The 24038-nt window shown below is 41.7% G+C and overlaps 1 protein-coding gene and 1 long non-coding RNA gene across 11 annotated transcripts in view; both read right to left on the minus strand.

The window, feature by feature from the left end:
* The window catches only part of EBF1 (EBF transcription factor 1), a 272703-nt gene that overhangs the window by 194081 nt on the left and 54584 nt on the right, over positions 1–24038 (minus strand). The gene's annotated exons all lie outside the window — the stretch shown is intronic.
* Positions 10520–24038, minus strand: part of LOC137864531 (uncharacterized) — a 35155-nt gene continuing 21636 nt past the window's right edge. Inside the window, exon 2 of the long non-coding RNA XR_011101533.1 lies at positions 10520–23673. This is a non-coding gene — a long non-coding RNA (uncharacterized lncRNA). The remainder of the gene's footprint in view (positions 23674–24038) is intronic.

Genomic DNA, 24038 nt, shown 5'->3' on the forward strand with positions numbered 1-24038 from the left:
GCAATGCTCAGCATTATGCTTTCAAAACGTTTCTGAAACTATTTGCCTTCCTATATTTCAATTTTATTATTTCTGTAAGCAAGATAAGGAACAGATGAGGGCCTAAGAGAAGGAGAGAGGGGATACTCATTTTAATTTCTGATATATGGGTACAAAAAGTCCCCCAGAAGCACAAACCACTCAGTGGGAGCCCAGAGGAGCCCAGGCCACACCTCCCTGAGCACAGACACGCAGGTCGGGCCCACCGGAGCCGGCCCCACAGAGCACAACCCTTGCTGACACCACGGATCGAGCCCACAGCAAGCTACAGGGTCTTGTAAAAATACTTATGATTAAAACAACAAAGCCACACAAACACAAAGAGTCTCATTAGCAGATTGCCAGCAACCCTGTTTGTCTTGCAGTGACGCATTATATCACAGGAGAAAAATTTGAGGCCTGATCTTAACAATCCTTTCTCAAACAGAGTTACTATAAACTCCAATGGAAATTTTGTCTGTCTCAGGACCAGCTGGGCTTTCTCCTTGCAACTCTTCATACACTTGAAGTAATAAGAGGAAACTTTTTTTTTTTTTTTTTTTTGACAAGACCTCATCAGGTAAAACCTAATAAAGCCAAAAAGGAAATTAGGAAAATGGACGGTTATTCCCAGAGCAGCCTGATCCTGCCTCAGCTAAAGCTCTGGCCTAAACAAGCCACATTCCCACTACCACCCCAAGCTGCCATCCATGGGGTAAATCAACAGTGTAAATCAGTGCTGCACCACCTCAAAGCCCAGGATGCAACAAACAGAGGAGCACAGGGTTGTTCTGAGTAGAAGATAAACCACAGCATCAAAATCTGGTCCTCCCCTGCCTCAGTGCAAGCTCAGTGCACTCCCAACCAAAGCAGCACCTTTAGAGTTATCGCTATAAATGTTATTAAAGTGAAACAACCCATTTTTTAAATGTATGCTAATTCCACTTTATTAGTGATGCCAAAGCCCTCATTTACATTTTTCATAAAAATCACACAGAGGTTTTTGCTGCTTTAGGGATAAAACTAATAAACAAATACATAAATTAGTATATTTTAATTAAATGTTATCCCGTGAAGTAATATTGTATCCTATTGTCTAAAACAACAACAAAAAGAAAAACTAAAAAAGCACCTCTAACTTGAAAATTTGTGTTGTATTAAAATATTAGAACTCATTAAAAACTAATTTGAAAATTGCTTTACCTAACAACCATAAAAAATTTCGAGTTCTGTATTCTAATATGTGTTATTTGTTTTGGTACAGGAGATTATCACTGTAGCATGCATTACTATTAGAATACACATACATTAGAGGCATCATAATGCACCCAGATTCTCTTAGGAAATAACAAAGTCAAATGTTACCTGCAAATGTATCACCACGCCATTTCCATTTTAAATACCATATTATTTCCATTCTGTAACATCAAAGACTCTACATAGCAAACATAGACCCACAGCAGCACACACGTTAATTTCACTTTAGGTGCATATATCCCATCTGTATGCATAAAAAATGTACGGATTTTGGGGTGGGATATTGCATGCTATTATTATTTTAGAATGTTGCTCACATTACACGAAATGGGACAGTTTAAGCAGTAAGGTGTGGCTGGAACTGCAGGGGGAAGTCCAACAGGCAGAAAACAATCACATCTTATTTCAAATTATTAAAGTAGTCTGCAATAATAGCTTGACTATTAAAAAAAAAAAAAAAAACTAATATGCATTAGAACATGTTCACCTCATTAGGAGGATTTCCATAACCCTGTTTTTCCTCAGAAGGGGAACATAGACCTAGACTCCACAATCTCATTCATTACTCTAACCCCCTGTCCTTTTTTTTTTTTTTTTTTTTTTCCTAAATGTAAGAATATTGCTTTTTCAAGACAGGTATTTAAACAAGACAGGCACTCCATTTGGCAGTTTCACTCAAAAAAAAAATTTGTCTCCTACTTGGTTTTATTTTCTGGAAATTGAAAGTTTTGATAATAATAATTAAAAAAAAAAAAAAAAAAGAGGAGTTTTTCTGTACATAAATGTGCTTTCTGAATAAATGTACTTTCTGAAAAGGTTCATAGATTCATTTATTAGCCTCCCTGAAAGTGTCATTGACTGTACATTTTTACTAAAACCATCTTAGAGTACAACCTAAACCACTCGGCAGCTACAACTCAAGGAATCTATTTCCAATAACAGTGAATAATACACACTGCACAGAGATGGGGAGCAAAAAGACAAAACTAAAGTAATTAAGCAGTAGGCTTGAAGACTACTTATCTTCAATACTCTTTGAAGGCACAGTTAATTATCATGTGGATGCAACAACATGGAGCAATTCAGGAAAAGGGACCACAGTGCATGGGTGGGAAGACAGATTCCCCAGCAGGTTAATCTCCTTGAGGCATCCAAAAGAAAAGTAAACAGAGAAGTAGTGAATCCATGGGGAGAAATCTCAGATCATTCAGGTGTGTGTTGTTTGTTTTGTTTTTTCCCTATGAAACTTAGGGGTTTCTTATCTGCCTCAAAAGAGAAGTTTCCAGCACCTTAAACTCCCTGAATCCTCCCCTTCTAGAGGGCTTCAGGTATTCCATCAGGGAACATGTCTTTCTGGCAGTACAATCAGCACATGAGAACCTGTCCAATTCCCTGCTGAATAGTAATAATAAAAATAAATAAATAATGCTAATAATAAAAAGCTGTCTCCTGAACTTCTCCAGGCACTTTAAATGCTTTAAAAATATTTTGAAAACGTTCCTTTTAAACTGGGAAGGCTCATAAGCCACTGTAAGACTAGTCATAATGTGGAGATGTGACTCATCTGCAGTGACATCAGAAAGAGTCCAATGTCCTCTCTCATTTTACAGTCAGCCTTATCACCCCCTTGCCTCACCCCGAGTCTTCTCCATAAATATTTAAACAAGAAGCAAAGTGATACATTATGGATATCATATTCAAAACCGCTTGAGTGACTTGCTTTGAGCCAAAATCAACAAAGGTATTTAGATACCTAAACTTCAGTTTAGGTGCTTAACTTTTCTTTCAAAGCAATGGAAAAGCAGCTCCTGCAGAGCATCTAAGATCCTCATATTTTTGTGAATTTGGCACTGGATTACTCACTAACACAGCATTTAACATCTTAGTCATCACCTCCAGAGCTGTGAACGGACAGGCTAGCAAAATCACCCCAGCAGAGGTGTAGCTGCCTGGTAGAGCAATGCTGAAGATGCATAAGGAAGCTCAGCCCCAAGCATCCAATGCTTTTAAAAGCCTGCTCCTGTGGTACTGAGTCCTGAATTTCCTTTCCCCAAATGCAGTACAGCTGGATCAGCAGCCACACAGCTGTCTGGCATCAGAAACCACCCCCTGCAGCTCCTCAGGGTAGAAATCCTGGATCACAGCTCACGCCGCTCCAAATTTTATGTGGAGGAGCTCCTAGGGGACACGCTGCTCTCACAGCAGCTACTCTGAGGTGGTCAGGTCTCCCTAAAGCTTTGTGAAGCCTATAACAAGAGTGAGGATTGCCAGATTCTTGCCGGTAGTTGCGAGTTATCCCCCCATTTCACGCACAGATTTCACACCGGCAATCCGCCTTTCCTCTCCCTCTATCCACATGGCAGAGCTTTAGGGCCCTTATCACAGAGAAGGCAAAAAGAAGAAAAAGGCTCCAACTGTGTTATTGCTACCAGGAAGTCCACTCTGCCACAAACTTCTTGAACATAGAGGAAATGCAAAAAGTCTCATTCCTTCCTCTCATGCCCTCACTGATTCCCATGGGATCGCTCATGCACTGGGCACATAGTAGATGACTGTGTTCAGCTGTGCTTGTGTTCAGCCCTGGCCACCTCATCCCAATAGCAGGGGTTGGCACTGAACCTAGAAAAATGGAGGATTAAGCCAGGCCCTCTACTCAAAAATCATTCATGTCAAACTGTTCTTTGCAAAAATAGGTAGCTTTAAGCTTTCTAGACTTTCTGTAGTCTAATGTCCTTATGTCTTTCCAACTCCAAAAACAAGAGAATAGTCTCACAGCAAAAATCAGACTCCAGCAAGACATCTCTTGTCATCTGCACAGTGCTGATTTTGTAATCAGTCTGGAAGTTTTATTTTTAACTGCTGTTTCAAGGCTTTACAGAGACACAATTGTTCTTTTGAAACCTTGCTAATAGGGCTGATCACTAATACTATTACTATATACAGAGCAGAAAAGCACAGTATAATGAAACTGTACTATGAGAAACTATGAACGAAATATTCTTTCCATAAAATGAATTTTTAATAAAATATGCAAGGACTCCAGAAATTGCTCATCACACTAAGATGAAGAGACTGGTTCTGCAATCGGTGGGTGCTCAAAACCTCCCCAACTCCTTTGGGCCCCCCACTGCTATTATTCCCATCTGAAAGACTGCATTTGAGAAACTGAAGATGGGGATTTTTCCAATCTACTTTCACATTGAACATGTGCTTTAAAACTCAGAGCCTGTTCCAAGGAACAAAGTGAGTAGAAATGCTCCTTTTGTCACTCAGGTCGAGGTGACGAGCCAATGACACATTTAGGTATTCTGCACAGATTGCTGTGATTTATAAATTCAATACCAGGATCAGAAATTCAGATGTGGATCTCCACAATTTGCATGCATCCTCTGCAAAACATCATTTCCCTAAGCACACTACCTAAAAGCTTATTTACAAAAGCAGTTCTTAATATGGCATGTATACAAACCGAAGCCTACAAGCAAACATGGACTTTTGTGGCGTGCGATCATTTGAGGAAAGTCCATAGTTTCTCTTCCCTGAGAAGTTTGTTCTGGAGGAGCCACTTCAAAATGGAGAGTGTGGTTCCTGCCATTTCTTAAAACACATAGGAAAAGTCAATACTGTGAGACAGTGTTGTCTGCTGGGACAAACTTTAATAGCAGTGGCTGGTTTGTCAAAGGTGACGGGCAAGCCCTTTCGTCCAGCTTCTAGGCTTTATGGCATGACAACTCCGAAGAGAACAATTTAAATAAGTCACATTTCCAAATTAACTTTAGAAAGCAAGAAGTAAGCTAGAACTGCCCATTGATACACTGACCAAGCTCCAAAGTTGTTTGAAGGTGATAGGGTGCTCATTGTCCTGAGTCATAAGATGTATACTTGTTTCCCTGCAAGAAATTTTGCCCCATAAACTTCAGAAATTTCCTACCTCTTCTCTGCTAAATCTTCCTGAAAAACTAAGAAATTTGTATGTATATGACTCAACTCTCAGTGCAGGAATGGGAGCAGGGGCTAAGCCTTAATGGCTTAGACCATATTTATACTTTTGCCTTGTTACCATTGTCTAGAGTTACTGAACAGAATAGTGTCTGCTGCCAGTTCAACATTTCTTAAGAATTTAAAGAATAAAAAGTTTAAAAGTATTTGGAAAAGTTTAAAAAGTGTTAGAAAACTTTGCAGACAGCACACAATTTAAATCCTTTGCTAGACTTTGCGTATCTTTCTAGGTATTTCTCTGATCCTCACCACTATGCCATGCAAGCACTTCACAGTGATTAGTGGATTTTAACCTCATAGCAATGAGGTGGAGGCATAAAAAGATTCAATGACTTGCCTGCATCCATGCCAGAAGCCTGTGGCAGAGCCATGAGTCACACACAGGACAGCTAGCTTCACTGGGCAGTGACCTAGCCATAAAAGCAATGTTCCTCGTCACAGAAAAAATAATTTTTTTCAAGTTATATTGGGAGGGGTCAAGAAAGAAATGTTATTATTTAGCACAATTGTAAAAGGGCACAGCTAATGACCCCAAAAGTTTTCTTTTTAAAATGACTACATTTTGAATCTGAATTTATATATTAAAAAGTCATCACATATATAGTCCATTTAAAAGCACCCTGTATTTGCCACTGCTGTTTTTCAAGGAGGGGGGAGAGGAGAAACAGACTGAATTGTTTTGTTGTCAAGAAAAATACATCTAGCATAAAATGTTAAGGTTGCCAAGAGATGACAGTATTTGGCAGCATCCTAAAATGTTTGTCATTTTAAAAGTATTTATGCTAAGGCAGAAAATAAACTATCCAACATTTTAGTCACTTTAAGTGATTAAAACAAGTCATTAGAATTTTAGTTTAAAATACTCTTAGATAAAATTTTCCCTTACCTAACTAGTCAGCTTTCCTTCCTTACAGAATAATAACTACTTGCAGTTCTTTGCTCTTAAAGCTTGCATCTTAGCTTTAAGTGCTCTTGTGTGATGTAGGTAAAACAAAATGTGGTAGAATATCGTTTTCATTTTTATTGGAAACATTTTCAATTATTACACTGCTGAATAGAAACAACAGGAAAAAAAAATGGTTAGGAAAACTTTAAATGCTCACCAAAAATGCAAGAACAAGTTTCTTCGCCTTACAAAAGTAAGTGCACTTGGTTGTCTAAGTTTATATTCCAACATGAATTTGGCAAGTTTTCCTGATAGCGACTTGCTTTACTTCTATTTCTTGTACTGTGTTCAGAGTATTTACAAATGCACATTTCTCATGAAGTTGGAAGTAAGTTTGGATCTATTTTTTCATTTTATAAAGACATTGATGTGTTTTTTCTGACATGCCTCATGAACTCAGTCAATCACAAGTCTTTCTTAATGGAAACCACATGTCTGCCCAGAACTGTGTAATTACAATGCTAGGATTCTTGGCACTGCCAGGAAAAGGGGCATTGTCAAACCAATTACAGTTTATTTATTTACATACCATTTCTGGATGAGAATGTTCTTTCTTTTATGCTGATGCTGAGAAAATATATATTTCATCGAGTAGCTGTAATTTTCGCTAGATACTGTTACATTTTGTAGCAATTACATCTCTAGTTTTCAGTTAGTTTGCACGTAAGGAAACTTTCCTTTAAACAAAACAGCTGGGAATAGCATCATGAATTTTATCAGCCCAGTTTTCATTTGTTTCAGATGATGAAGGAGATGTGAGGGCAGCTGTTTCCCTAAGCTCAACGGAGTCAGTATTTCCACCCACTTCCACCCTACTATGAGCTTTTCAGCGTACCAGATGCGGCATCGGTGCATTCATCCTACGCCCCGTGTAAGCCACTACCTGAAGCTGACCCTGGTGAAGACACACAGCGTGTCTCAGCAGAAAGGAGCAAGGCTCCAGAAAGGTGATCTGCTATTCTTTTCTAAGGTACAAGGCTCTGGACAACAGAAAAAAATAAAAATAATTTTAAAAAATAAAGTTCTATTATGCCTCAGGAAAGCCAATCACAGTCCCATGGCAATGCAGCTATAACCTCACACCCTGCAGTGTGGCCAGAGCAGTGCAGGGCTGGATTTGGGGATGCAAACCCTCACCCAGGCATCATCTGCCCCTCATGGGGCAGAAGGCATCATATAATGCCATGTGAGACCAAAAGGTATTTAGTAAAGGAGATACTGGCCAAAACCTGGCCAGCTGAACCAGCTGTCCCTGCTGGGATACTCCAGTCACAGGAGGCACCTCCTACCCTGAGGTTGTGTTAAGCTCTTCCACTGAAAATGCAGAGGAAGGGAAACAGCTGTAAAAATCTCCTATTTAAAGCTCCTGAACCTTCAGATCCTTCTATGAAAACCCTTCTATGGGACTCTTTTTTTATTATTATTTGTTTTTAATTGCTGCTCCAACTTTTCATGACTTCCTTGTCTTTGGAAAGTTCCAAAGCATTAAAAGGAAACATTAAGTTCTGACGCCCTCCGACATTATTTTTCAGTTTAATCATTTTTCCCCATTTTCCTCCTCTTTCTGTGCTGAGTGAGGGTGGGAAAGAGACAATTAAGGGAAACTCAAAACTCTCAGATGTTTCAAAAATGAAAAAGTTCAATAAAAGTTTTCCCACACATCAGCAGAGAAGTAGGCAAAATTGTTTTCTTATGAAATTCTCAAAGCCAAAATGACTGAAACATTCCTGGGTTTTGTATTCACCACTCCCTCCTCCATTTCTTGAGCCAGAAGCCTCTGTTTTATCTTGTGTTCATGCCCAAGTGCAGAGCCCTGCCCTGATGATCTTACAGCTTATGGTGAGGAGACAGATGCAGGGTGAGGGCTGAAACGGCAGCACAGAGAGGGGAAATGACTTGCCTGAGGTCGTACAGCGGGGCAATGACTCAAGTGATTTCCAATAACATAGTTGTTTCTGTAAAGGTTTAAGGAAAATGGGGCTTGATTCACTGCCATGCAGCCCCAGCCCTGCACTGCTGAATAACACAGTCCCAGCGGCCAGACAGGAGCTGCAGGCACTGTTGGACCAAGCCTTCAAGCAGAAGTTGGCCTTGGTTCATCCAGGAAAGGAGAAAGATGGGGACCTGGGTTTTGAACGATAGGTCCTGAAGAAAGAGAGAGCCCTAGTACAGGCATCTAGGTGGCTATTGAAGAGATGGCAGAGGTGACCCATGTCCTCCAGACAGAGCAAGTGTGGGTGAAGATGAGTTGACACAGGGCAGTGGTCAAAATGTTCTCCTTCTATGTTAGGTGACTGCTTTTATTCCCACTGTGGTCTGGGTTCCATGACATCCTGCCAGCTGGCTCTGGGTATCCACATCCCTCCGTCCTCCGTACGTCAGGTGGCTCATCACCCTGCTCTCATTACCACCACCTCCCCCTGGGAGGGGGAACCTGGCAGCTTATCTGTACTGGATGCAAGTTGCCCAGAAAGATGGGAAAGGCAAGAAAAAGATGTCCATGGGGAAGATAAGCTGCCCCATGGAAAAGGGGCAAGAGATTTTCTGCCTTCATAAAGGGACACCAGGGAGAGACTGGATCATGACCCAAGTGATATTTTCATCTCTGCTCTGTTCACAAGGTGCTGCAGCCCTCGGGTGAGCTGCTCTGAAGCAAGGTGCATCATCTCTTCACCAGGAGGTATCAAGAAGACAGCCAACTTGCACAGCAAAACCTCGAAAACAATGCTGCGGTGGCTGGATTTCAATGCTAACTTCGAATTACAAAGCACAGGAGCAACTTTCCGCACGCAATTTCTGATTCTGCTTTCTATTCCTGTCTAGTTGCAGCCAGAGTTTTGCCAGTGAAAAGTGCTATAAACAGCCCTGGCCTAGCTGAAAAAAGCAATATGCCGTCAGTCTGACATCTACCTCGCTTTTCCGCTCATTGTCAGCACTTTGATTGATGGTGTTGTTCATTAATGTGGGACGATTGTCAGCTTTTCCTGAATAAATATAAAAAGAAACAAAGAAATCCCCACCCTTTTCAAGCCAGAGTGAATTATTTCCTATTTTCCTTTGCTGAATTCAAGCATGTAACAGTACACTGCCCTCAAAATATACTGGAGCTTTAACCACAAAGTAGGAAATTGGACTTTGGATAGGGGAACCAAAACTTTACTTAAGTAGTAGGTATAGTAATTAAATTTTACTATTATTTATTTTCCAAAAGCAAAAAAACAATGGTATGCCCTAAAGGCTTCTGCTTTAATACAGTACTTCAATTTTGTGCAAAAGCTAAAAAAAAATCTATTTGGTGAAGACTAAAATGACATGTGAAAAGCAGAGGCAATCAGAAGCGCTGCAAAAGATAGGCAGAGATTCAATTTAGCACAAGGCTGCATCTTAATTCCTGCTGGGGAGAAGGGAAAAATCATGAAAATTCCAATACATTCGAAGTATTTAAAAGCTGGGTAAGTTTTCTTGGGTGCCCAGTGCCCCCCAAATACAGCTCATGGCATTTTGGCTGCTCATGAATCTCTGAGATATTTGTGAAGTTGGACGTCCCTGTTGTCTTCTCTATATTCCCATAGGCAAACTATGAGAGGGGAGGGAGACACCATAAAGCCTGTCCTAAACTCTGCCTTACCATTTGCCATTTTCACTACACATTTCCTCTCCATGACTTTTCCTTGCGCTGGCACCCTTAGCTTTCTGCTTGATGGAGTCTTTCTAATCAGGTCATTGCTTACATCGTTAGCGATAGAATCATTGCTCAACATCTTTTTCAAATTGTACATTGCATCAGTGTGTATGAAACACAACAACAACAACAGTGATTACAAAATCGTAACTGGGCGTGGGGGGGAAAAAGGGGAGAGGAATGTAAATGGGTGACCAATGATGAATTCAGCAAATTAGGCTTTGGCACAGATTTTCTTTAGAAGCAACACGCTAACAATACTAATATTCTCGGCAAGTGCTACATTTGTAGAGTTGAATGGCAAATTATTTTGAATACCTCTGTAAAGAACAGGAAACTGAGAACTGTGGAAAAACTGGCATTATGCCACAGATTGAAGATTCAATCTGACTGTAATAGAAGGTGATTATTGGGGACTAGCAGGCAGATGATGGATGATTTCCTCCTAAAATGACAGCTCTGCTGTGTATCAGCAATCCTCATACAGCACAAATGTACAGGTCGGCTTTTGTGGCTTTTTAATTCTTACCATTGTGGGAAATGGATTTCAAACCTGTGGCGAGCTATTTCAGGCTGGCAGGGCACATTTGGATTGTTCCGTGCCTTTCTCTTTCCCCTTCTTTTTTTTTTTCTCTTTTTCTTTTTTTTTTTTCCTTTTTTTTTTTTTTTTTCTTTTTGCAAACCTAACGCCAGACGCTCACTGAAGTTTGCCAGCCGTTCCCCTCAGGCGGTGGGGAACAAAGGGCAGCACCGTGCAGCTCGAGCTCCGGCCAGCCCCAGCTCCCACCCTGCAGCACAGCCAGGAGAGCCACGGAGGACCGGCAGAGGGGCTCGTGGCCACTTTTCCCCCACCACAGCCCCAGTTCTGGGGCGTTCTGAAAACTAAAACATCCTCCAAGAGTGCCGTGCCTTGCTTAGTTCCCACCCTCATCTGCTTTGGTTGAAAACACACACACACACAGAGTGCAATCCATGTGCTAGAATCGGATGCTCTATACCCTATTTTATTTCAGAAACATCAGGGTTTCCCAGCATGTGGGCAGCCCACCAGCAAGAATTGCACTGGGGCCCAGTACAGCCACCACACCAGCACATCTTCCTTGATTCCACTGCAGAAAAAGCAGCCCAGAAAGTCTGACAAGGTTAGAAGACAAAATATTTTAAGTTCCTTGCATGAAGCTGTAAGCTCTGTACAACTCCGCTTAAAAGACAAGCTAATCAATAACCCCATCCTTTATTGCTGTGCCCCTCCACGCACTCCATTAATAACCATGCAGCACTTTTAGTACATCACGAAGTCACACAGAACAGCAATAGGAAAGGCTGGCTTCAAGGAGCAGTGCCACCCAGCAAAGCACAGCCTCCTGCTCCATGTCACGGTGGGCTGGTGCCTGACAATACCCCGGCTCCCTGGCCCTCACAGCAAATTAGGCCGGACATATGTTCTGGTGTCTGTCAAGGCCCAGTCCTGACACTCTGCCAGTCCTACACAAAAGGACAGGGTAATCCACAAGAGCAGTAAATTTATCAATCAAATCCCGTAAGTGTTCCTCGCTGATAACACCAGCCCTCTTTCGAATTTAACAGGAAAGCGTGGCCTAGCTCAGTGGGACGTCACAGGCATGTTCCGCCTACCAAGAAGCCCTTGTCAATATTTCACAATGTGTTTGTCACTCTCCTGTCTATAGTCAATCCGATACTAGATGGGGCCCTCTTTTAAAGATGTGGTGTTTCTGTGCCAAAGGGGGGAAAAAAGAAAAAAAAATATTCTGCCTACAGCTGGTTAATACTGAGCCTTTTTTTTCCAGTAGGCTGCAAAGGAAAAATCATATTTTGGCCTTTATTTAGGTCTCAGCAATGGGCAGGTAATTAATTATTAATTTTATATTTGTGTGCGATCTGCACCATTTTTCAGTTTCTAAATGCAATTAGGGATGATGGAATAAAACAAGTAGGCCAAAGATGCTGCATAAGAACTGTGAATTAAAAATGATGCATTTTTGCCTCTCTCATATCGCAGGTTGCGGGCACTCATTTTTTGCAACAAAACCAAGAGTATGATCTGCTGCAGTTTAGAGTCATGTTGTTGCACAAAATGATATGCCAATAGAGTAGTAGCTAGTGTTTATAGTAAAGGAGAGCAAACCATTATCAGTATGCAATGTCAATTTAAATTTTACTGGAACAGAAACCTTTTGACCCCTTCCAAACTTGATCCATTACTAGGTTTATACATGAAAGCTTAGGAGAGAATTAAATTAGAAGGAACATTGCAAGAGAACTGTATTTGCATCTATTGCACTTAAGACTGGAGATTAGTTGACCTTTGGAAAAGGGGATTAAAGCAGTTTCACCATCAAGAGAAGACAATCTGTGTTCTTAAAGCAATCAGATTGGGAAGGGTAACAACCTCTGAAAGATGAATTGAACTGAGGAAGAATCCATGCTAATTTGCATGGTTTACATGTCACTTACAAATGAATTTTGCAGTGATTTCTGCAAAAGGAATTGTACAGTGTTTGAATTATTCCACGAGTTCTTCGGTGCTGGCATGTAAATGTGGTAACTGTGTCCATTTTTACAATCTAATTTTACAATAGATTAACCTCAGAAAGGGTATCAGTAGATAGTAAAGATGCTGTGCAGTGCATACGCCTGGAACAGCAAAATGCAGTCACAAGGAAGTTTCTTCTTTTTCCACGGAGAAAAATGTCAAGAACAATAATCACCAAACTACAGCATCTCGGAAGTGCCTGCTCCAAGATAATCCAGGGCCAGACAACAAATAACACCCGCGCTGCAAGAGGGCCTAATGTGGGGCATAAAATGAGGCTTATCACACAGGTAGCAAGCATATCTTGAAAAATATATGAAGCTGTACACATTCCCTGACAGCGTGGTCCCTGGTGAGTGATGGAGAAGAATTTGAAAAAAAAAAAAAAAAAAAAGGAAAAGGTGAAATGATGTTCTCTATTAAGTGTCATTAGCACTGTGGTTATACACAGGGAAAGTCTGTTCTTTCCCCAGGTCAGGAAGATACCTGTTAGCCTTATTATCTGTGCCATGAAATTTCACAGGAGAGCTCATCAATTAAAGCGTAATCATATTCTCATTGAAAATTAATGACAGAAAAACCATCAAAGTTGGCTTCTTTCTTACTTTCTCATAACCAGGAAAAAGGAGCAGTGAACGCAGGTCTCTTACAACCATTGTGTATCTGTCCAAAGTTGCGGGTCTTCCGAACACCACTGCCAGGGAGAAGCCCCTTCAAATGCCATAGGACAATATCATTTTCTATCAACTCTATTTGGGCGTTGGGAATATAATAGGCTCTAAAATGACCAGTGCCAGTACAATTTGTGCACAATTATAAGAACCAAGCAACGAGGCTGCTAAGTAAGATACCATCAATGCCATAAAGCATCATGGCACTCATCACCACGCAAATCAAGAGCGAGCAGGGGTAAAGAGCAAGAGACAAGCAGATCTCTTGGGAATCTTTGCTAAAATAAAATATCCCCATTTTCAGATATAGAGACAGACACAACCAGACATGCTTAGGAAGCCATTTCCCAGTGTAAAGCTATTCGTCAGCAGGCTTTTAAGAAATGTGACAGAACTTTCTGTGCTGAGTATTTTTAATTTAAAGGGGTATTTCACATTGTCTTAAAGGCAGATTGCCCTGTTCAATGCCTGTAGCTACACCACCTCAAAAATAACATCAATAATCTGGATGACAACACAATTTGCAACTTTATGTCATGAAAATCTTACATTTTGTTTATGAAATTTGGGTTGCTTTGTGTGAGGAAGAGAGCAGAGTGCTCTCTGAGAGCAAAGCAAGATATGGGTCAGAAAAGCATTTGTTAAATGCATTTTTCCCCCCGAATGACCAAATGGCCGTTGCTTTGATACCTGAGGGAGTACATAAACCAAATAAAACAGAAAGATCATAAAATGGAACATTCATACCTTGAAGAGGAAAATATGTGTCAATGAAAAAAAATGTCTCTTTTAACAACAAAAAAGAAATTTCCTTCATTAAGGAAGGTTGCTGGGGACAGGCTACTTACATGGTAACATTCCTATGCAAGCTGAACACAGCTGGGAAATCAAGTATTTGGGGCTGGTTTAAAATTTTAAGCACAGCATTCCTGGTTTGTAAAGAAAAAAATGGTCTGGACATGGGTCACTACCAGTCTTGCACCTGTGAACTTGTGGATCCAGCAGTGAGGTGTGTGGTTGGGGCTGGCCCACTCCAGGACATCAGCCTGGAGATAGGGATGAATCCAGGGACAGATTTCCAAGTGCTTGGGCACAGCAGCCACCTCAAGCCTTTGGCAGTCCTCAGTGCTTTGAGTTCTTCATCTTTTCAGAAGAAGCTGGCATCTAAAATCCTATGATTTTCTCAGGAAAACCTGAGGGCAACTATCTGCAGCCTAGCAGAAAAACTAGAGCAGGCATAAGAGGACATCTCCAGAGTCCTGGGCCTCATAGCACATCCACTGTCCCCTTCCAGCAAAGATTCACTCATCAAAACCCTCTGCACTGAGAACGCAGGCGTAAGACATAAGGGAAAAGCAAGCCCTACAATGCACAAACCATTCCAGAGCTACAATTTCTTCTATTAAAAGGACTCCTGTCTTCTAAAAGCAAAATTATTCAGTGGCCCTAACTTTGCTTTTAGAAAATTTTAATAGAAAATGGTTAAGAGAAAAATGATAGGGAAAAGTGTCATTTTAGAAACCTACGAAGTGATGGCTTTCTCAGCCTATTTATTAAATTATTCCCTGAATGCTCAGAGAATTCACAAAGAGGCACTCAGTTGTCCTTTGCAGTACTGGCCCCTACATAAGTTTTACAGCAGCTGCAATCATATGATGAGTCCAGCTCCAGGCCAAATGAACAAATAAATAAAATAAAGATGCACCCCTAGGCTGTGTCTGACTTTTCCCATATAACTATCTCCAGGATGCCACCTCCAAAGAACCTCAATGTTTCTTTTATATTCACCTACAGAAAACCCCTTCCTCTCCTTGCATTAAAGATTCAGCCTGCTCACAAAGACACACAGAAGGGGTCTCACACACACACACATACACACTGCTTTTTCAGTTGCTGATTTACAGCTTGGTAGCACAACGGGCTTAGTCTGACACTTTTAAAGGACCTGGGAACCTAACCCCTTCAGCCTCCTTGGAAAATCACAGCGATGTCCCTAGCAATAACAACACACACTTGCTCAGCACCCCAAACCATTTATTACACTTGGAAAATAGGCTGGGAGAAACCAATTAGAAGCCCGGTTCAGCATCCAGGTAAAGCATCAGCAGCAAACCCAGGCTCTGTAGGTAGGTTTGCATGTCAGCTTCTTCCCAGGGGAAAAAATTATAAATTTTAAGCACTGCCAACTGCCCCTTGTTTGTGGCTGATGGGTCTCAGCTGATAGACTGGGAGCTGAGCTGGGAACCGCTCCCGGTCCCTGCAGGGTGATGCTCAGGGCTGGGGGAGCAGCGTGTGGGCTGGGGCTGTGCAGCTCAGCGGGTGATGTGCCATCCACACAGCTGTCCTGGGTCTGCCCCGGCTCCTCCCTGCTGCAGCACATCCCAAATTCACAGAAGGTCTGGTGCTAAGAAGGTGTGCGTCTCTGAGAATGGATGGGTGGACTGACGGATGGATATGGACCAAACAACTGATAGATTTTGAAAACAAAGCTTTTGTGATCTAGACTGCTCACACCAAGAGTAACAGGCAACAATTACAGCTGCTAAACATGAGCTAAAGGGAACAGTAAGCCAGCTCGTACTGAAAATAAAAGCCATGCCAACTTTCAAATCTGTTTTCCCTCTCTGGCTGCTTATTAAATAAATGCCCTAAATACCCACTACATCCCTTTTTCTAATATTAATTTGAGACCACCTGGAAGCACAGGGCAGCCTTTCCTTCTCCCCTTCTGTTTACCTCAGGATGCTCCTCCAGGGGTTGCATTAGCACATCTTTTTTGGAAGTGCTCCGGCAGCATCCACAGACCGTCCCCTGCAAACCTCTGCCAGGGATCCCTGGGCTGAGCACCCAGGGACTCACTGTCGCCCTCAATCTGTCAGCCCTATAATTTGGGATCTGCTGTTGCTCTCTGGTTAACTGTGCCCAGATACGAGCAGCTGGGGCTAGGAAACTGGTCATTTTGGGTCCATGGCTCGCAGCGCTGGAATGCTCTTTGACCGTCAGCCCATCAGTGAGGGGGTTGAGTTTAGGACTCAGCTACTTGCCTAGGTCCAATTTTGGGTAGAGACAAAAGGGTTTAGTGTTGTGTTTTATCCACAGGTGGGAGCACTTTGGTAGACAGCTGTCAAAAGTTATGCTTGTTGTTTTAAATATTGGTATACAGGAGTATATTTGTCACATTTCCATCACTTTCTGATTAAAGTGCTGGGGGAGGGAGGTTAGGGGGGGAAAGGATTTAGCATTTCTAAAAAAACATGTCTGCATCCACAAGGTAAACTCCCCTTGAAAAATGTTCAGTGCCTGAATTTAAACCTTTGCATATTATTCCACTGAACATCTGTTGACCATGAAACTTCAGATAACCAACATTAACATATACAGACTGTTTGTTTGAAAAAAAAAAAAAAAAAGAAAGAAAAAAAAAAAAAGATTATTTAAAGATTATTCACACTGAATCAGCAAAGCTCCTAAAGAACTATTTTCTGTTGTTGTTGGTTTTTGGTTTTTGTTTGTGTTTTGTTTTTGTTTTTGTTTTTTTTTATCCCAGCAGCATTTAAAAGGAAAATAAAAGAAACTTTCAGAAACAAAAAAAAATATTTTTTAATGTAAGAAAAATGAGGCTTTTGGATTAGAACCGGAATTCCACACGGCATTCAGGATCACGTTATCAGTTTTGTGGCACCCTATTAATCTGTTACAATAAAATAAGTTGTTTTTTTTAAAGGGAAACTGTCTTTCAAAAAGGGAAAGCAAAATGTCCAACCTTGGTAGTAAAGCTTGTGCTTACTGAAAGTAACAGGAAGATCCGTGTCATCTGGTCATCTAATTGAAGAAAGATGCTAAACACAGCACAGAACCAAGCATAATAAACATGATTTTTCTTCTAACTGAGTGTGGAAATGTTTTATAGATTTTTTTCCTCCTTTCTGTAGGTGTGTGTATGCCTATCCAGACATATATATCTATTTTATAAATATTATTTAGTACTTATATAAAGCTGTCAAAGAACACTAACAAACCAGCAGGATTCAATTAGCTTGCACTTTTTAAAAATGGCCTGAAATCAGCGCGCACCCCCGCTCCATCCCAGTGCCTGTTCCCAGCGCATAATTTCAGCCTGTGCTCGGGACAGAACACGGCTTTATAAAAGAGAACCTGAAATATTAATGCGTGTTTTGCTAAGGAAGTGGAAGTCGAATCAACTTCCTGATACCCAGAGTATCTGATTTCTAAAACGGTCTGACACTGATTGTCACGGCCCCTCCAGATGTGGGGCGAAGCGCTGCAGCGGAAGCCCAGGTTTGCAGCCCACTGCTGCGTCGGACGCCGAGCTCAGCGGACTGCATCCTCCCAGAGTATATTTTTGTTAGCTGGCTGCCCGGAAGCCCTCCACTGCTCGATTTGTTTTGTGATCCTGCAAGGGCCTTCCCGGCACCGATGACAGCCCTGAAATCAAGAGCGTGTTTGCTTTGGTGGGTTTGGGGACCGGTGAATGCCTGGCGATTTAATTTATCCTGTGCAACAGAGGTATCAGGGCCGCGTCCTGAAGGATGGGGTCTATTTTGAGAACTTGTCGTTGCAGCCTGTTGTTCACCACATACCGAAAACAATGCCTTTTTGTTACCATTCCCTCCTTCTTTTATTGCTTTGTTTATTGACATTTTCAGTGTGGGACTTTTTAGGAGCATTTCATCATAAGAGGAGCAAATGTCACAAATACCAAAATTCGAGAGAGGGAGCGAGAGAAATCCCAAGAGCACTACTGATTTCATTACCTCAATTTTGGCAAAGAAATTGGAAAGGAAAACTTCTGCATTTTACTTCATTTTGTCCCCTGCCTTTCTTACTGAAAATGTACTGGGGGAGAAACACACACACACAAAAAAAAATACAAAGACATTTGCTTATTTCGTCCCCAAAAACGCAAACATTTTTAGGAGCTGGAGAGCAGAAGAGGCAATGTCCATAAAAAGAAAACACCAAATACAAAAACTATCCTCTCGCCCCTTCTCCCAGTTTGGAGCTGAAATGCCGGCCACTGTTACAAGGAACAGCCTGTCTGCTCCAGAGAGAATTACCAGTGCAGCAACGCCTTGGCAAACCAGTCCTTGTGTTGAGCTGCAGACTGGTGCACACTGTCTTTCTTGAGTTCTCTCTGAACTGTGCCTTAAATTTCACGTTTTAACTCTTTTTGTGTTTATATTCAAAAATTACCATATGTCATGCATGTTGCTCACAGAAGGCTGTGCAGAATTAGTCCTGCCTCAGTCATACAGAAGCCACTGAACTTTTATTTGTATGCTTTTTTTTTTTTTTTTTGAGGAGTTAAAATGTATCATTGTCTACTTAAGCATTTCTGATGGCCTTATCACTGTTATTTCTATGCAGTGACACTTTTTTGGAGCTCATTAAAAGGGATGAAATTCTTCTCCCCATTTTAGCCCACGCCTCAAGCCGCGTAAAGCAGAGCCAGCTGTCTCTGCAGATGCTCAGCCACCCATCGCACTGGAACACCCACCAGCACAGCAGAGACGTACCAAACTTTAGGGTGAATGCAATCTAGCCATCTACCACCTCATCGACTGGATGAATGCTGCATGTAGAAGAATAGGAGGAGAAGATGCTGCAGGAAGAACTCGGAGCAAAAAGTTTGGCAGCTCACTTCCAGACTCATGCAACCCCACGGCAGAAAATCCCTCCCCATATTTCCCCCTGTCCTCCTCTGCTCAGACTCGCTTTGCAAGACCAGGACATGTGTTTGTGCAGCTCTCTTCCCACCTCGCTTACAGAGACACTGGTCTTTCACTTGGCAGGAAAGACAGCAATCAGCATAAAAATGTACTCCATATTCATAGGTCTTGCTCCATAAATACTTAGGAGTGAATTCCTCCTCCACTTTCCAGACCCCCCAAAAGAGAACAGCAACTGCTCTAACGATAACGCAGGTCAGGTTTTGTCACTTTGCAATCTCTGAAGACGACGCAGTTCCAGCTGGTTAAAAGTCAATACATGAAATGACACAGCAGTACATGGCATGACAACAGAATCCAATTTAACACAATGTAACATATCAGAAATGTAATTTTTCCCCTTTTCAGATTGGCTGTCTGATGGCATTTCAAGTATCAAATAGCCAACAAAAATGTTTTTAGATCGGGGAGCTGTTCCATTAGCATTGTCTGCAGCACTTTGGTATCCGCTCACCGCAGCGTTCTTGTTACTGACGACACAAAGCATATGTGCATGAGTACGCGGCTAGCAGCGGTTTCAATTTCCAAAAGAGAAAAGAAGCTTTTTTCCAAACTTTTGCTCTTTTTCATTGCAACACATAAAATAAATCTGGTTACTATTTTATTTATATGGTTTAAATATATTCAACTATATTCGAACACACTGTTCATATTCTCAGCTAATAAACTCATTTAAACCCTAGTGTGTGCCGTCCGGAGCACACGCATTTAAGGAAGCCACTGATTAACAAGATAACATGAATAAACCACATTTCTCAGTTATTTAAATGTCTTCCTACAACTATTGAACATCCATCATGTGGAAAAATACAGATTTACATGGAACGGCAGACAGAAAAATCGGTTATTCTTGATTATCACTAAAGCAATACAGTAAAATTAGTGAAGTGCTATAAAAAAAATCCACCAGACCACCGTGCCAAAAAGGCTTTTGCTCGTATGCTAAATCCACAGATCAAAAAAGGACAAGAAGGTCTGAATTTCCAGATAACCTCCAGAAACACGTCCATAGCAAATGGGGGAATCTGCACACCCTGACACACCAGCACAGCCAGGTCGTTGCAGCCTTCTCCTCAGCTCTGCCCTCACTGACTCAAACAGGGTATTTAGCAAACGAAAAAATTTAGAGAAAGGCTTCTGTGTATTTTATTTGAAGAATTTGGAGTATTTCCTGGAGTACCGCATACAAAATCAGAAAGGTACACTGACTAGTGTAACACTTCAAACAAGGCCTTAGGAAGCAGAGGAGATGGGGCTGAACACATCATCCCAGTGACATACTGGACCGTGCATACTGGTCTTCATCCATGTGTATTGGTCCCGGCCATGGGTCTGCCCTGGACTTGCACCGATGTACATCTGATGTTCACCGGTGAGAAGCAGAGAAAAATCTAACTGATATCCTTAGCCCTCCACAGCCATGTAAAGATGGACTTATATTTCTTATATTTCTTAGAAATAATGCTATTTCTTCTACTGCTCCAAAAATGCACTTTATTAAAAACTTATTAGGCCCAATTCATTTATATTTACCTAATTCTCCCACAAACACATTAATCTTTGCACAGTTCCTCCAAGCATTTACCAGACGAATATTTGAAACAAGAGATGTCTTGTGACCATAAATGTCATGCTTATTTGTGTTGTATAACTAATTAATATCTCAGACTTCCTGCATGTATCTGGATAATGGTACTGTAAATATAAATGAAAAATAAGTAATAATTTATGAAAACCGATTTGCATTTTCAAATATAAAATGTGCAAAATCCAACTAATTAGCAAGAGTGAAGGCCAAGGTGTTTCTATAGCAACTATAAAAATGCTTTAAAAATGTTTTATATCAGGCTCATTAATGTTTGTACTCCTCACTCGTTCTGTGGGTATTCCCTCAGACACAGATTCTGCTTCGTTGCTGTGTTCTGATCAGGGAGCACCATTTAATATGTTTGGCAGAGCTCTGATACTACTTATTTATGCTGACATTTCTGTCACATTCTTAACAAAATATTTGGTGTGCGGTACAAAAAGCATAATATAACGAGAATGGGATCCACCAGCACAGGGGAAACAGCCCAGAAAACTGAGAAACAACCCCTGAACTCGTCCTCTTTCTCCCTTCTTCAAATAGACCTTTTTAAATCAGACCTGCCACACGTTACAGACAGACAGCGAAGTTTCTCACCGCATCCCACTCTGGGCTGCTGCCAGGGCTAACTCCTAGCTCAGCGCACAGCACCATCCAGCTTAAATGCTAAGCAATTTGGATTTCCCCTTCCCAAACCCTGCCTTGCAACTTTTACTTCGCAAATTAAAATCGAGAGTCTCATTTCCATCTACATTGTACGCGGCTCCCGGGCAGATCGATTTCCCCGGGGGGAGCGTGGCCTGAAGGTGGCAAGGCCCACCGGCCGTCCCCCGGCAGCCTCGCTCGGCTGGGCCCCACTGGCTGCTGCCGAAAGGTGGAGAGGTGACAAATGTCCTCATAATGCCGGGAGAGGGGGGACGGCAGCGAGCCATTCTTCTCGGGTTTAATTACTGAAAATCATTTGAAACCGAGGAAAAGCCCATCACTTCCACGTGGGTTATCTGAATGGAAAATAAACTTGTGCTGAATGGCACGGAGAGAGGCCACCAAACAGCATTTATTTCCAAGCCGGCTTTAATCAAATGCTAATTCCCAGCCCCTCTGCTGGGTATTAGTAATATTTCATGAAAAAGTACATAGCATTAAGTCTAAATTATCACAAACAATTGAGATAGTCGTGAAGTACTGCAGTGTTGACAAAAAAGCACACAGTGGCTGCTCGCAGTCGTGGGCATTAACTTGTAGTACCACGTGTGTGATCCCTGCAATAATTTAATACCATCAGACTGCATCGCAACTTTAAATGGCCTTAATGGACCCTATAGTGTTTTTCAATTATAGATACTGGGAGAAGTCTAGTCGGCTCCCATTACTGATGCTAATTGTAAAATACTTGTATTTTATACACTGAGGGCACTAAAATTAGTGTTTTTAGTTAACATCCAAAACTGCACATCCAGGGTACCAGAGTACCAGTGCATTTTAAAGAGGCCTTTTTTTTTACAGTGCTATTTCAATTGAGTATCAGAGTACCAGTGCATTTTAAAGAGGCTTTTTTTTTTTTTTTTTTTACAGTGCTATTTCAATTGCAGCACAGGGCAGAATATTGCGGTGCTGAAAGGCACCTGATCTGCATATCGCGCTTGCAAGAAAGCCCCATTTCTTCCCAACTTGTTAACACAAATCTCCTCAAAGGCTTTATTTTGATAGTTCCTGAATGGTGTTGTCGTGCAGCTCAATTAGAGGCTGCAGAACCAGCAGCGAAACACACTTCAGTGCCACCGCTCCCCTGCACACACCGCTTCCCGCAGGATGAGCTTGGAGTGACCAGCTGCTTCCCCAAATTTAACACCAGGCACACAGAGGAAAGGCAGCCTGGGGGTACTGAGCTCCAGCAAGCCATCTATGAGGATCAGCAGCTCTGCCTCCGCACTGAGGCCACAGCCATACCCACCACCACGCCAAGCATCCTGCATGCAATAAAACTTGCAGGGAACCAGCTCAAGTGAAACTCTTTAAGATATATGATGAGGATTAGCCATAAAACACTAATTAAGGATGTGCTGAAGAATTAACGGGAACCTATCAGGCTCTGCGTTTTATTTCCCCATCTAAAAGTGTTGCTGCTCTCCATGTAATGAAAAGAGAAGTTGACCAAATGGATTTGTTTTTTTTTTCTCCTTTTTTTTTTTTTTATTTTTATTATATTTTTTGCCTTAGCTTATTTTGTAAGGGCAGGTCATTAAAGAAGGAACACAGCCAGAAAAATCTCTTAGTGAAGGCTCATTACATTTTTCAAGCACAAATAAAGTGTCACTTTAAAAGGAAATCCAGTTACTCTGAAACATTTGTCGCTTTACTTCAGTGCGTGTGAAATGAATACAGGGCCCAATGCTGCCCTCGGCTTCTGTAATTTCCGAGCAGCTAGACGCTCAGAGACAGCACTATGTAAAAATATGTACATTGTTTAATTTATTGCAGTACGTTACCATTTTTCTCATGAAAACAAACAAACAAAAAATTCTAGCAGCTGGTTCCAATACCGCCCACTTTGTTTAAATTTATAGCGAAAACCAGCAGCATCATTAAAAACAAACATATTGCTCTCCTCCAAGCATCCTATAGGCACAGCTCACAGGGAGATGTGTAACTATTGTAAGAGGTCCAGGAGCAACCGGCCAGCTTGGAGCTCAGATCTGAACCTCAAGCTAGGTTTTCCAGGACAGAAATAACTAAAATTTTATTCTTCAAAACAGTTTTCTGGAAAAGAACGTTTTGGACGGAAAAGAACATCTTGACAGAAAATTTTCCATTTGCTGAAATGTTCCAATTTTCAGCTGAAAACTAACAATGCATCCTGTAATTGGGTTTGGGAAGCCCGTGCACTGAAGGGCTGCTCCCCACTGCCAGTCCCTGCCCCGCCAGCCCTCCTTCCCTGCGGGGAGGACGAGAGGGCAGGAGGACGGATGGAAGAGGGAGAGAAGGGAAGCAAATGAAAACAAACATATTTTTTGCTTTCAGTTCCCTCCTCCCAACTGATAAATGATGTGAACATTTTCCAACGCTGTTTCGGTCAGGCTATTAATCAGATGTCTTTGAATGAGATAGATCCTCAGGCTCCTTCATGGAGGAAATAAACACGGTCTTTTCCTCATTCTTTCCTCACTGAAACTCCCTTCCACCGAATCAGTCTCCATGGACAGGAACCCTGGCAAAAGCAAAGAGATGGCTCGCAAAAAAATTGGGGGGAAAGGGGCAGAATCTTCCTACAGTTGCAAAAATACCCAAAAATACCCATCACTCTGCAAGGCCCTGCCTACAGTAGGGAGCCGCTCGCACTGGGTGCCCCTGAGAGCTGTCTGCAGCCTCATTCTTCCAATAAACAGTATTTGAGATCAACCATCACCTGCCTGCTGGCCAACCCAGCAGCCAAAAAGCCAGAGCTATGTTTGCAGCCAAAGATTTCCTTCTTGTTTCCATTTTTTCTTATCAATTCTCAACCTGACACCTGACTGTCAGTATTCTGCAAGCAACCATGAGAGGACTGACCAAGGGTTTTAAGGAAAACAAAAA

Source organism: Anas acuta, chromosome 14 (assembly GCF_963932015.1).
Source record: "Anas acuta chromosome 14, bAnaAcu1.1, whole genome shotgun sequence".
Classification (NCBI taxonomy): Eukaryota; Metazoa; Chordata; class Aves; order Anseriformes; family Anatidae; genus Anas; species Anas acuta.